The following is a 13,764-nucleotide window of genomic DNA, read 5'->3' as shown; positions in this document are numbered from 1 at the left end:
AGAATGAGCAGTGTTTGTACACTGAGCTGAAAGCTATGAGGACACAGATGAAGCAGGGAAAGAAAAGACCGAGCCCTATTCATCTTGGCTATCATATAATCATAGAATCAGCCGAGTTGGAAAGGACCTCTGAGATCATCAAGTCCAACCCTTGATCCACTACTGTCGTGATTACTAGACCATGGCCCTACGTGCCACATCCAGTCTCAATATTTAAAAAAAACCAACCAACCAACAACAACAAAAAACCCAAAAAACCCCATTTAAACCTCTCTGGGAGCAGAGGAACGAGGAAAGCATGGTGTGAGACAAAAACCATCCAGCTGTTTAATAGTTGTAGGGCATTTTAAATTCTCTGAGCAGCTAAGGGTCTTTCCCAGCACCCACCAAGGCAGGCCACAGGGTACGCCCGTGCAGCTCCTAGCCAGTCTTGGGTACTAATGCAGTAGTGCCAGGCTCCTTCCCTTCCATGGCAGTGTGGAACAATGCTTTGTGTTCATAGGGATCGGACCTGGCTCTGACAGGAACCGGTCTGAGCAGGCCATGTTTTTTAAACACTTGCTGAATCTGTACTTCTGTCATAACAAGACCTTCATATAAGATGTTCGAATGAGGATTATCATCCTTAATTTCTTCCTTTGGAACACTTTCTGTTGCTCTCTCCAGTATGTCTGCAACTTCTAGTAAGTCCTTACAGAGGCTCTGGATCCCATATAACTTTGCCTCTTCTACCAGTTTCTGGCTTCTTTGCCTCACGTTTTCCACATTTGCCAAGGCACGCTTTTGTACTTGTCAGTGACTTCCTTAGTTGTTCTTCCAGTTTAGTCTTTTCTTCAGCTAACAGTTGTTCAGCAGAGCTGATTTCAGCCTTCTGCTCATTTAGGCTCTGACTCTGATCCTCCTCCAAGTTCTGGCCAGTATTTTCCTGTTGTGTTGCTGCACAAAGCAGTGGTGGAGAAGTTCTGGTGGTGGTGCTGAGCCGTGGGAGCCGTGGGCACAGCACACCCCACATGCACTGTGCCACTGCTGCCAGGGCACCCTTCTGCCTGCTGGGCCTGAGCCTTGGGCGTAGAAATACAATATGGGAGCTCTAAATCCAAGAGATGGTAAAAAATGCTAGAGCCAGCTGGCAGCTCAGGAAGATTCAGGTGGGAAGATTGCACTTGGCTGTGGGTGATGCCATTAATGTTTGCGTCTTGGCCTTGCAATCTAAATTCAGAATACCGAGAAGCCCTTGCTAAACCACCTTAGCCACATGTCAAAATTTGTGAAAAGCAAAAAATTAAGTCTGGATTCACAGGTTTTTTTTTAACTAGTAGCTGTGTGTAAAGGTCTCATGTATTTGGAGCTCATTTGCTTTTAGATGTTTCTTATATCCCAAAATCTCCCTTCAGCACTGACACTTAACAACTTTTTGAAAAGAGTGATAGTTCTAGAGAATGTTATTTCTGTGAAAATATGTGAACAAGGAGATGTTTCCAGGAGTTATGGGCTGAAAATTAATACAGTGATGTCAGGTATTAAGACAGGAAGCAAACAGAATAAATACAACTGTAAACAGTAACTTTGGTACAGCGTTTTCCTAACAGGGCTGCAAGGAGCTGCAGTGCTTCATGATTCTGTTGCTCTTCCTTGTAGCGTGACCTTGAGGCTGCACTGCAGCACTGCTGTGAACAGAGCCCAAGAGTTTGCTTACAGTTCCCTCAGACTGAACAAGTTTTGGGCTCACTGTTACCTGTATTAACATGCTAATTGAGGTTACAATTATCGAGACAACTGCAATATTCCTTCCTGCATTAGGAAGTTTTATAGCTTCCAGTTGCAGGCTGCAGCAATATAATTTTCCCTGAGTATTTCATAAAAGGACACAAACGCTCTTGGTGATAAAGTAATGTAACAATGCACGTAAGGCAAACCCTGAGGTAGCTCTATATTGTTTGTGGAACAAATATAATAACCACTTTGGAAAATGATGCATTCTCTGGAACTCATTTTCCATTTTTCTCCATCTTCTGTATTCCCTTCATATTTTCCAAGCCCTCATTTTTTGCCATCCAGAAAGAAAGTAGTTTAGACCTATGTTTGTACTCCTAACTTTGAATTTGGAAATGGTGCTATAATGAAGAGGTTAGCAAAATTGATGGGAAGTGTTTCATGGTGAGACCTACAGGCACAGGAAAGAGTATTGATAGTGTAGTGAAAACCCGTAACAATACAGATTTTCAGGAATGGGAAAGAAAAGGTACAGTCAAACTGTGCAGTAGAGTGGCTAATACACTGGAATCTTACCTGTTAAACAAGTAAATCAGGATTTAATACCTTAATTTTGAGTATTCCAAATGTGTTATTGTCAATTTATACATGTAAATGCACCAATAGTGCTGGAAAGCTTTGTGCACAAAATATCTTGGGATTTTGGGAGTGTATATAGATGCATGTGTGTATATGGCATGTATGATTTAGCGTGGTCAGGTTCCCCTCCCTTAGTAGAAAGATCACATTAGAATGGGAAGAGGATAGTATTTAGCTCCCTTGAAGATGTTCTGGATTGTGGAATACTTCAGGAATCCCAGTCTTTAACCAGTGGTTGTTTTCACTGCATTTCCATAAGGAGATCACTCCATGCATGCCCTCCTCCCAACCAGCCCAAACAGAAGAGTCTCTGCAAACCCTGTGGAAACTTCCACAAGCTTCTGCCCTTCCCTCTGGATCACACTGAGAGAACTGAGTACACTCAAGGACTCCTGTATGCCTCCTGGATAAAAACCTTCCTGGTAAAAGCTGGGAAGGACTGTCGGGCTCCATCTCAGTTCTCACTGTTAATTATTGAGCCAAGACAAATCGCCAGATTTGTCTTCCCAGCTGTCCTGACAGGACACCTTTTCCACATGTTATGCTGTGAGGTATTTCTTGCAGGGTTCCTTCAGTGGTCCGGGTATTCTCTAGGACTGGATTTCTAAATGCTCTTTTGCAGGAGTACTGCAGTGGAAGAAGTGACCTAATGGGATAGATCCCTTTGCAATGTCCATTAACATCTTTTTTTTTTAAGTTTCTTCATTTCAAGCTTAATGTTTGGAGCAGTAGGTAATTAAGTAGCAGCACTTCAAATGTGATACTGGCAGATGTCAGTGGCTAAATCTGTCGACGTGATTTGATGGAGGTAGTGGATGGCATTTCCAAGCCTCCCTGCTTTTGGCACAGGTTTGTAAGGAGGAGCTTGGGCAAGCCAGAGAGTAATACTTGGAGGATTATGAGGGGTTAACCTGGACATGGATACTTTTGACTCCTGGGGAATCTGACTGCATCTCCTCATTTGGACCAGGTTATAGCAGTACAGAGCAGCCAACGTAATTAACTGGTCAAGTTTTTCCTGCTGTTTTACAAAGAGTCAGGGTACCAGTGAATCTACTCATCTCTTGGGAAATTCATAGTGAAAAAATCTGGAGAGAAAGTTGGTTGTTTCAGCAGAAATGGATTTGCAGCTGCTGAGGAGAATCTGATTATGTGCTGCTTTCAAAGAAATGCAATACGTCATTTGCTCCTGGACAGAATGTCTTTTCTGTGACTAAGATTTTCAGACAGCCTGGGATATCTGGGGAATAGAACTGGACTTTTTCTTTATACACTAATGGGTTCTTAAGTTCAAAGCATGTTAGAAGCATGTAGGCATTGGGAAATGTTACAGTTTTCTAATAATTCAGTAAAATATTAAAAATCTCAAGATGGGCTTCTGGCTGAAAAGATGATGTCTGTGCTGACTTGAGATGGTGTTGTTCATCTGTTGAAGTATTGGCTTTATTATCAGCTTGTAATGCAAGAATTAGAATGCTAGTTGCACAGGAGAAATCAGCTATAGTTGTCTCATGTCTCGGAGGATGAATTTTCATCTTCAGCTTTGCACACACAAAACTCTTGTTCTACTAATAATTGGAGCATTATGGAATGAGAGTTGTGTTCACTCACAGAAATGAAGCAAAGCAGTAATGTGGTAGTTTTGGCTGTAATATCAGATATTTATTGAAAATATTGGTGACTGGTATCTGTGGGAAGAGTATTGTATTGTTGAAATGCTGGTGGAAAACAGCAAGAGGCTTTTTGGCAGAGAAGCTGCACCACATCCCAGCATGTTGTCCCTGCTGAAGTTTTCAGCCTTTCTCCAGAACTGGCCTCCCAGGAAGCCCAGACTGGCAGTTGAACAGTGGTACTGAGGCAGTTCCTGGGTTGTGCAGAGCTTTGCCACTTAACAAGGTGGTGCCTGGGAAGTTTTACCATCTTCCTGATATCCACAACAGTGGCACCACCAAATCAGTGGACTGGGTTTGTCCCAGCGTAGACTCTCCTGAGAAAAGCCCCTCCCAACAGCTGGGGCTCAGGGAGGCAGCGCTGCTTTTCAGGGAGGTCACCCAAAGTGCTCTGCACTGGAAAGCACGTAAGAGCCAGGACTGTCTGAGCTGGAGCCAAGGAAGCAGAGTTCATGGAATAAAAATGCAATTCCCCAGACTGAAATAGCACCGAGTCCTGCAGGATTCTTTGCTGCCATCTGGTTGCTGAGAACACAGAGCAGAGCCTGAATTACACCCCACACTGGGGAGGAGGCAGCACGGGTGAGCAACTGCATTACATGTGCTGTGAGTGCTTTAACTGTGTCGTTCCCTGGTTGCAACTTGAGGAACCCTTAAGTGCATAAGCTTATTGTAGGCATGACTCAAGTGGAAATCACTTCTGGAAGAACTCTCTCTTTTTCTTGTTATAGCAGTAGAAGCATCACAGACAAATCCTGAGGAAAATGGAGGAAATCCACCATTAATTTTATCACCAAGGGGAACTGAGTTTAACTACAGCTTGTCACTGTTTTCAGGACAATACTACATTTATTCTTGCCTAGGGAAGCAGCTGTATAGGTCAGATCTGTCCAAAAGATGCTGTATGTGGTTCAGCCAACATGCACCTTACATCAGCTTTTGCTGAACATTTGGCATAATGAATGAAAAAAACCCATTTTTTTTCTATCCAATCCTAATTTCTAATTTGCTTTAAGGGAATGAACCACCTTAATGCTAAAAATTCCCCATACTCATGCCATTATTCCCTTCTGTGTCTGAACAGCTGAGGTTTTTTTTTCTTCTTGTACTCAGAAATGATAACTGAATTTACTGTGATTTTTAATACAACTTGGAGAAAGTGTTTTGGGTGACTTTATCCTAGGACATAGGACTTTGATTTGGAGGAGTCATTGTTACTGGAAGCAAGAGTTTACCCACACCTCAGTGAATTGCTTCTATTCAGTGTTGTCCTTAAACCCAAAATGCATGGGACATTCATATGGGATTGCTCTACATAGGGAACACTTATTTTTGTGCCAGATGAATTTAAATTTAAATAGTCTGTAGTTTGAAGGATTCCATCAAGTTTCCCTCCCACTTAAATAATTTTTTTATTTAGATGCCTCATTAGATCTCCTTAAAATTGTTGGTTTCGAGTTTGGTGCAATTCTCATTTGCATGAGACTGACCAAGTAGACCCTTGAGTGATTTTCTTTCTTGCAAAACATAATTGGACACTGTTCACAGAGTATCCTCTGAAACTTCTTTGTGGATGGTGAATCAATGATTTTAACTTACTTTACCTTCATAAATCCAGGTAACAACATCTTGTATAGTTCAAGTGTTCTACCTGTTCCCTGGCAGGCAGATTTTAAGCTCGGCTGTGTTCCTTCCCCAGTCCTTCTTCATCTTTTACACAGGTCTGGGAAACCCTCCTGTCCACGTCTCCAGTGTGAGCCTCTGCTCAGGGCTGGGCAGCAATGAGAGGGTGCAGTAGAAAAGCCCGAGTGTAGGTTACGATGCCCAGTGAAGATGTGGCTGAGAAGTGCCCCCACTTGTGTCTCAGCTCACACACGGCCTGGCTGTGCCTGGAGGGGGAAGCTGCTTGATTTCTCTGAGCTGTGATTTAGCCAGGTTTGCACCATGTCTGATGGGAATCTTTCCCAGGGGATCAGTAGTGCACAGGAACAATTATGGTTCACTCTGCAGGCCTTGGGAATCTGTTCCGAGTTTCAAACCATTTCATGGCCACATTGAGAGGATGAGAGGGAAGGCAGATGGCTTACTGGCGAGAGAAGGAAGGAAAATACACATTAGTTGAATACTAACAGAATTTTAAGTGGTTTCTTTAGCTGTAAAAGCCTCACCACCCTCACTTCCTGCACATGCTCACAGTCTTCAGTGTTGCAGAAATACACATCTTGCACCCATTAACAGTTTAGTGATGACTCTGTGCAACTCCCTTTAGAGACAGGGAAAAGAGTGTGGGAGCAGTTTGGAGTCCCAGCATCTGTTATCCCTTCTGCCAAATTGCTGCAGCATGGCAACCAGATGGGAGTTATGCCATTTCTCCTCAAGAATGAACCACCCTTTGAGTAAGGCTTTTCATTAAGGATAAAGTCCTGGAAACTCAGGCACAGCTCTCCCACTGTGCCTGGTGGGGGTTTTTTTGGTTTGGGTTTTTTTGGAATGTCAGTGTATTTTGATTAGGGACACTGTATAGTGGAGAGTTAATTTAATAGGGTTTATATTTAAAATAAAATTATTTTAATCTTGTGAGAAATGAAGGAACAGAAGAAATCAAGGGTGTACAGCATATGGTGAACAGGAAAACCAAAGCATTATTCTTTGATAAAGGTACTGATGTTTACATCTAGTTTTAGCCACATGCTTTCAGCTTTCCTCATCCATTTCACGTTAGCACAGGTGAAAATATTTAATTAGTGTTAACATAGTTGCCTTATTTTTAAGTGTGGCTAAACGTTTGGGACACACTGTTCAAAACTGCACTGTAATGTAAGGTGTGTACAACTTGTGTACAGCAGTGAAATGCAGAGACACCTTTGGGCATTTGAACAGAAACTGTTCACTCAGCTTGTCCCTGTAATTCTGGTAAGTGCATGTGCAATGGCAAGAAAAAGCATGTAAGTTGTGGACACTTTTCCTTCAGGAGTCTGTCTTTAAATTTCATAATGTGTCTAGATATTAGATTTCTAAAGTCATGCAAATTTAATCCAGGCAGTGATCAACTGCTGTTGCAGGTTTCTTTAAGCATTGAAAGCCATTAGCCTTCAAGATATTTGCAGAGTAATTTCATGTACAGCTTCAGATACTTGCAAAACTTTGCCAGCAGTGCACTCTGAGTAATTTCATCCACATCTATATCTGGGCAAACCATTTGCTGAGGTATTTTCTGCCATCTGTGAACATTCATCTGCAGTTTATGTGCCAGATGTGTATTGGCAGCATACATGCTACCAAAACCAAGGATCCAGAACTGTAATAGTAAGCTCAGTGTTCCAAATAGAGAAAACCTTTGCAATCTACATGATTGGTTTGCTAAAGGAATGCATTACGTTTATATACAAAGAGCAAAAAAATTCCTCTCTGCTCCCCTTTAAATGTGTGTCTCAAGGAAGCCATTTTCACAGGTGCCCGAGCCACAGCAAATGGGGAATTCTGTTGATCCTAGCTGGTGACAGTTATTTTCCCATGACTTGGATATTCCAGTTGTTTTACTGTGCGTCGTTTAACCTTGGCTGCCTTGTGGAGGATTTCAAAGCCACCGTTGTGGTGTTGGATTTCTCATGATACCACCGCTGAACCCACTCCCTTTTTTCTTGGTCAGTGCAGGGGTTAAGGTGACAGCACTGTATAACCCTAATTTAGCACAGCCTCAGAGAAAGAGAAGACTGAAACAGAGATTGAGGTAATGCAGCAATATATATATATATCTATCTAGGACAGGGTGTGGTGAGAAATTCTCTGAATGTTCAAGTCGTGTGGGAGGTATGCATACAAATCCACTTAACAGTGGAGTTACTGTGAGGCATATTCTTCCCACACAGTGTATTGGAAGAATTGAGGAGGTGTATTTTAGGAGAGCATAAGATCTGCTAATAAAAGCCTAACCCACAGGCCTGCTAGGAGAGTCAGTTCATGCTGAGCCTTGCGCTCTTGTGGCTAAACTAAGTACCCTGGTATCAACTGTGTCTAAATTTAACTTTGATATCTTTATATTACCCATATCTGTGACTGCAGCAGACATTCCCTAGGGCAGCACTTAAGCTGGTGAGGCCCCCTCATGAGTAGGCATGAGACTTTGCTAATGAGTCCTGAAGCTTCTCGAATTCCTCCTCCCCGAGTTGCTGGCTGTTGTGGGATGTCAAAGGTCTGGCTGAAATGAGGCCCCGGCTGAAAGGCAAATGTGCTGCCCCAAGGATCAAAGGAACGCTTTGTGCAGCCCGGGGACCAGCCCCAGCTCAAGCATGACCAGAGTCTTTCTAATCCTCAGTTTCTGTAATCAGGGCTCCATTAGAGTCTTTGTTTGCCTAAACAGCAGTACTCCTAGATCCTGGTTGTGAGGGCTTTCTAGATGTAGCTGCAGCCATCCTGCCCAAGCTGCCTGCAGCCAGAAATGTGCTTCAGAGGTGGGAATTGTTCTCTCTGTCTTGGTAGACAAAATTATGGCAGATGCTACCCACAAACCCTGGGGGAATTAGGGGTGCAGTAAATTGAGCCCTTGCTGAGGTGGGTGTGGTCCTGTTGTAGGGAGTTCTCTCTGCTTCTTACAGTCCTGGTTTTGTGTCACACAGCTTAAATTCAGTCTTTGTTTTCAGGAGTTCTGTAGTCTCTTTGTATGCTCAAGAAGAAGTTCGTTCCCCCATTCTGATTTTTCTGGAGGAAGAATCCATAGTTCAGATTCCTGTAGCACAGCCTCTCCTGGGACATGCCATGGAAATCACAGCAAATACATAGGAGAAAGCACTTCTGGGGAACCAGTTTCTCTAGCCAGGCGTTGCAAAGTGGTGATGCCCACCCCTTGGACTGGGCTAATTCGTGTCCACGTCACCCAACAAGACACTTTTTATGATTTATGGACACTCATTTCAATGTGTTTAACTAAAATAGATTTTAAAATGCACTTATTACTTACATTTAAAGCAGCTATTTTAGTCAGAGTAGTTTAGTCATGGCTTATAACCACTTAGTCCTTCTCTGCACACCACCTTTAACCTCTGCTACTTGTGTTTGTAATATGCTTAAACTGCTTTTCATTTCACTGGAATTTATTAAGGTACTCGTATAGGCATTTTTAAATTATGACCTGATTCTTTGAAGTCACCCTACCTGGTATTTTAAATATCAGCTCTAGAACTCCTTTTAGTGTATAAGACGTTATTTCTGTTTGAATTGTTAAACCTGTAATGCTGAACTTTGTCCATGTGCCAGTTAATTCTATTTTCGTGCTGAATGCTCTGCCCTGAGTTGAACAGATGATATGGGAACACTGGCAGTGCGGGGTGCCAGCACCTTCCTGTGTGGGGGTGTCCCGAGACAGAGGATGCTGCACATCACTGTTTGAGGGGCAGATTCTCACCTCTTGATAAAGGGGAACACACGGCCGGCTTGGTTGAGGCTTTTCCAATGTAATTTGTGTCTGGGGTGGAAACACTTTGATTTGATGGGATTTTATCAGTCAGTTTTTCTATTTCTTCGTACGTTGTGGTAGGGCCAGGCAATACCTGTTCCCTCTACCCATAATTTATAAATGGAAGTTAGTATAGAATTGGAAATAGGAGCACAGCTGCTTTTCCAGGGTGTACGAGAAGCAAATGGTTGTCATAAATAGCTGTGTTTATTTGGCTTTGTCCTGGCTGGTTTAGAATCTATTACTGTTACCTGTCACTCATTTTTCAGTTTTCTGCAAAAAAAATAAAATTGTAGTTTGGAGGTAAAATAGCACAGAAAAAAAGTAATTTTTGTTGTCAGGTGATACCATATAACTAACCCAAAACACAGCTGCAAGAAGAAATGACAAATTAAAAATTAGCTACTGGGGATAAAAAAAAGAACGAGTTCATCTGATGGCAAGGAACGGAAGGACACTTTCCTAAAATCAGGAAATTAAAAGGAAAAGTAATAGTACTGCACTCTAGCATGAAATGAGGCGTGTGCAGGAACAGCACAGTCAAAAGGAAAGTCAGGCTGAGGAATACCACACACAGATGTGTCAGTCTGACTGGTCTTTTTACCTTGCTTTTAATGAAGAGCTGGGCAGCTTGGGGGTGAGGGATTAAAATGCAATTTTTTGTCACTGGCTTTTGAGTCCAGTCAGTAGTGACTGATATTTGTGGTAGCTGTGATGGCAGCCTTTGGATTTTTCTGCAATTTCTATGTGATATCCCAGCTGTTAACTGACAGAAACCCCTTAAATGTTGACACTGGGAGAACCACCCAGACAAGCTCAGTTTGTTAAGTGGGAAGCAGGGTTGTAATGCCCCGTGTGAGGGTTCAGTCATGGTTTTATGCTTAAGTGTACCAGAGATTGTGGTCAAGACGTGTATCCTTGTGTCCACTGAGCCGTGTAAGATCTTCAGGGCTGTTCTCCCACGTGTTGTTGGAAAAACAAGACACTTCGTTTCCAAAGGAATGCTGTATTTTTAAATAATGAAATTGGGAAATAATTTCCAAAACATTGAACTGAAAACATGCCCGCCTTGGGCCACACAAAGGACACATTTTTCCCATAGTATTCTCTACCCTGAAGTAGGAGCAGTAAGCAAATCCTCTTTACCTAAGCCAGAGAAAGGTGGGGAAATGTTGATAGTTTCTACATAAGAGAATCAGAGTAATGTAACATCCTAAGCCTCAGACTGGCATATGTTGGATTGCCTGAGTGCTTCCAGAGTCTTACAAGAGCCTAAATTAATTCCTGCAGCTGCTAGTGCAGGGGGTAGCTCCTGTTGTAGGGTGGAGAAAATCATCTGTGGGCAGCAAACACAGGGAGGCTGAACCTGTAACATTGCCATGACAGCTCAGGCTTGTGCAGACACAAGGCTGGGGAAGGGAGACAGGAGGCAGATTTGAATGATGTGAATCAAGGTGAACTTGGAAAGAAAACTACTAGAATATCTGGGTCTTTAATGAAAGTTTTAAGTAGAGATCTATGGACTGTGCTTGCAAATGGAGGGCAGTGCCCTTTTTAGCAAGTGAGACAAGTTCTCCCAAAATCTGAACGTGCTGTCATTGCTGTTGGATCCCTCTTAAATTCACAGACTGTCTAGTGTTCTTTGTCAGCCTTCCTAGACATGTAACAATTCATGAAGCACTGTTGGAACAAGAGAGTCACTTCAGCCTCTCAACATTTTCTGATTAAAAACAAAAGAAGGTGCAAACAGTCTGAGACTGGATTTTCTTAAGCATGAGTGTTGCTGAAGCCAAATAAACACTCGAGGCCGTAATAGGATTTTAAGCAGAAAATCTGAACTAGAGCAGCTTCAATAGACAGTTAGATTTGATAAATCTCTGGACGGCAATAGCTGCCTTGGATTTGGTCTGGGTACCGTGCTGCACTCTATTACCAAGTCGTATTTCCTCAAAAAGTGTACTCTAATTAGCTGGTCAGAACAAACTGCATGATCCAAACTTGGTGTTAAAAGTTTGTGTTGAGCTTTAAGGCTGTACAAATATGTTTTGGGTTGGAACCCATATTTATCTTCAGAAGCGTTGATCTGTGAGAGCAAATGGTTGCTTTCAAGGAAGGACACATTTCAAGACAAAAAAATGTCATGTTGTAGGACATTAATTATTCACTTAATTTTTCAATGCCTAAACACACCTATATATGCTTGGGAATAATAGTACTTTTTCTGGGAGGTTCTTTGATTATTTGTATTAGTTTGCTATCCAGAGAAATCACTGTATTCCTGGTAAATGTGCCATTTCCCTTCACAATCTATGTAAAACCAATTAGCAGAAAACACATCAGTAGAACAAAATGTGAACAGACATGTTTCAAGGGGGCAGTGTGAAGATAGATCTCCATAATATTGCTTTCACTGGAAGGAGGTTTTTGGAAAAGAATAAATATGTGAGTGAGAATAACGATGGAAGATTAGGAAGAACTTAAGATGTCCCTTGGGAGGGGATAAGAGATAAGGACTGTTATAGGGAGGAAAGAAATGCATCCATTGCAGAGAAAATTGGCAGCTAGGAAGAGATAGCAAAGTGAGATTTGCAGTATGTAAGTGGGCTTAGAGGAGTAATGGACAAGGTGAACTGTAGAAAAGAGTTCCTGGAAATAAAGGTAGATTTCAGTCTGGATAGCAGCTGCTCTCCAAACCTCAGAAGGCTGATGTTCAAAAACTGTTAATGATTGAGGTTGCTACATATCAAAACTGATCCACGTTAACCATATTAAATGGTGTGTTGAAAGTCACTTTAGGAGTATTCTAAATAAACTAAGAGATTAAAGGAGACCCACTGGCTGGATCCTTAAATCTTGGAACTATTTGTAGTTCTGAAAACAAGTTATGTTCGGGACCCTGAGCTTCTAAGTGGCTTACAGCTACTTCTCATGTAGGAAGATGGTGTTGTGCCTCCTCTTCTCTGAATGCAACTAAGTGCTTTAGTTTGTTTCTTCGAAGATGGGGCCTCAAATGACCTCTACAGACGTCTGACTTTGTCACTCTGAAAGACCCCCCACTGCCCTCACCGTGCCCTTCCGTGAATCCTCCCTAAGTACCTGTGTATGGGCTGAGAAAACTGCGTGGGCCAAAGTGCTGAATACGTGGTGTTTGAGAGGATGTGCAGGAGTGCAGGTTTATCTCCCCTCATCTCCCTCAAGCAGTGCACTTATTGGGAAGCTCTGACAGCCATTCATTATTCATCAGCTGTTTCCTCCCCGGCTTGCCGAGCACAGCTGGGATGTGGAAGAGCAGCCTTGTGGAGATGGATACTAGATTATGCAAGGGAATTATCTGCTCCAGTAAAGGTCTGGTTTCCAGGGCTTCTGGCATATCTAAGCAAAAAAAAAAAAAGTGCAAATGTAGGGGCAGAGTGTTATACCTGAAAAAATTAAGATATTACTGCAATGAGTAACTCATTCCTGTAGAACCAAATCCAAGGTAGATTTTGCTAAGGCATTCTAATGTGGATGAGCTTTCTTCCTGTTTTGGGAGCTGCCTTAGATGCACAGAACACCAGGAGTTCCAACCTGTTTCACCTGAAGCTGGGTGGCTGTGGAGCAGGTGAGCTGTCAGATGCTGGCTTTGTGGAGTGCAGGTGTCAGATCAGGGGACCTGCAAGTACCACCCGTCTGCTGTTTATCTTAAAGTTAGAGAAAAAGCTATCCAGCTTTCACCCCATAGTGCCAACCTGAAAATGCCTTTTTGGAGAAGAAAATAAAGGAATTGTGACTGGATCCTTTGGCTTATATGTAAAGTAAACACTGAAGAGGTTTGGTGCAGTGGTGAATTTACCTACTTTCTAAGGGTATCCCCGTTCAGGGATGCTTAGTAGTCCCCTCTAGACCCTTCAAACGACCAGATAAGCTTCTGCCTTACAAAGCAATCTCCTCCAGCTTCTCTAGTTTCCCACAGGGACAAGCATAGCATTTCAGGACCTTCTGCCCCATGTTCTGTATGTAGGGCTTTAAACCCAAAACCATAAAAAAAAGATTGTGCTGTGCATGTAATTTACCTTGTCTGCCTCAGGCATCAAATATCCCACGTGCAGATCAATGGCTGAAGTAGCTGGTAGTTGTGCAGGAGATTGGAAGAGCTGCATGTACTGAATGTACTGAAACAATTTTGACTTAATCACGTTTTCAGCCTTGAAGCAAGAGGGCACCAGGTCTGTGATTAGCTACAAAACGAGTGCTGTCTGTCAAAGTGTTTGAAGTCCATGTCACACAGCTTTATGGCATGAACTGTGTGAT

General features: G+C 42.6%; 1 pseudogene; it reads right to left on the bottom strand.

Moving 5' to 3' along the window:
• Positions 1 to 363: 363 nt before the first annotated feature.
• On the bottom strand, positions 364 to 13,461 carry LOC108507172 (annotated as a pseudogene).
• Positions 13,462 to 13,764: the final 303 nt, after the last annotated feature.

This window comes from Lepidothrix coronata, unplaced genomic scaffold (assembly GCF_001604755.1).
Source record: "Lepidothrix coronata isolate B3197 unplaced genomic scaffold, Lepidothrix_coronata-1.0 Scaffold243, whole genome shotgun sequence".
Taxonomy (NCBI): Eukaryota; Metazoa; Chordata; class Aves; order Passeriformes; family Pipridae; genus Lepidothrix; species Lepidothrix coronata.
Note: the sequence above shows the minus strand (reverse complement) of the source record. Positions and strands in the feature narration are given on the sequence as shown.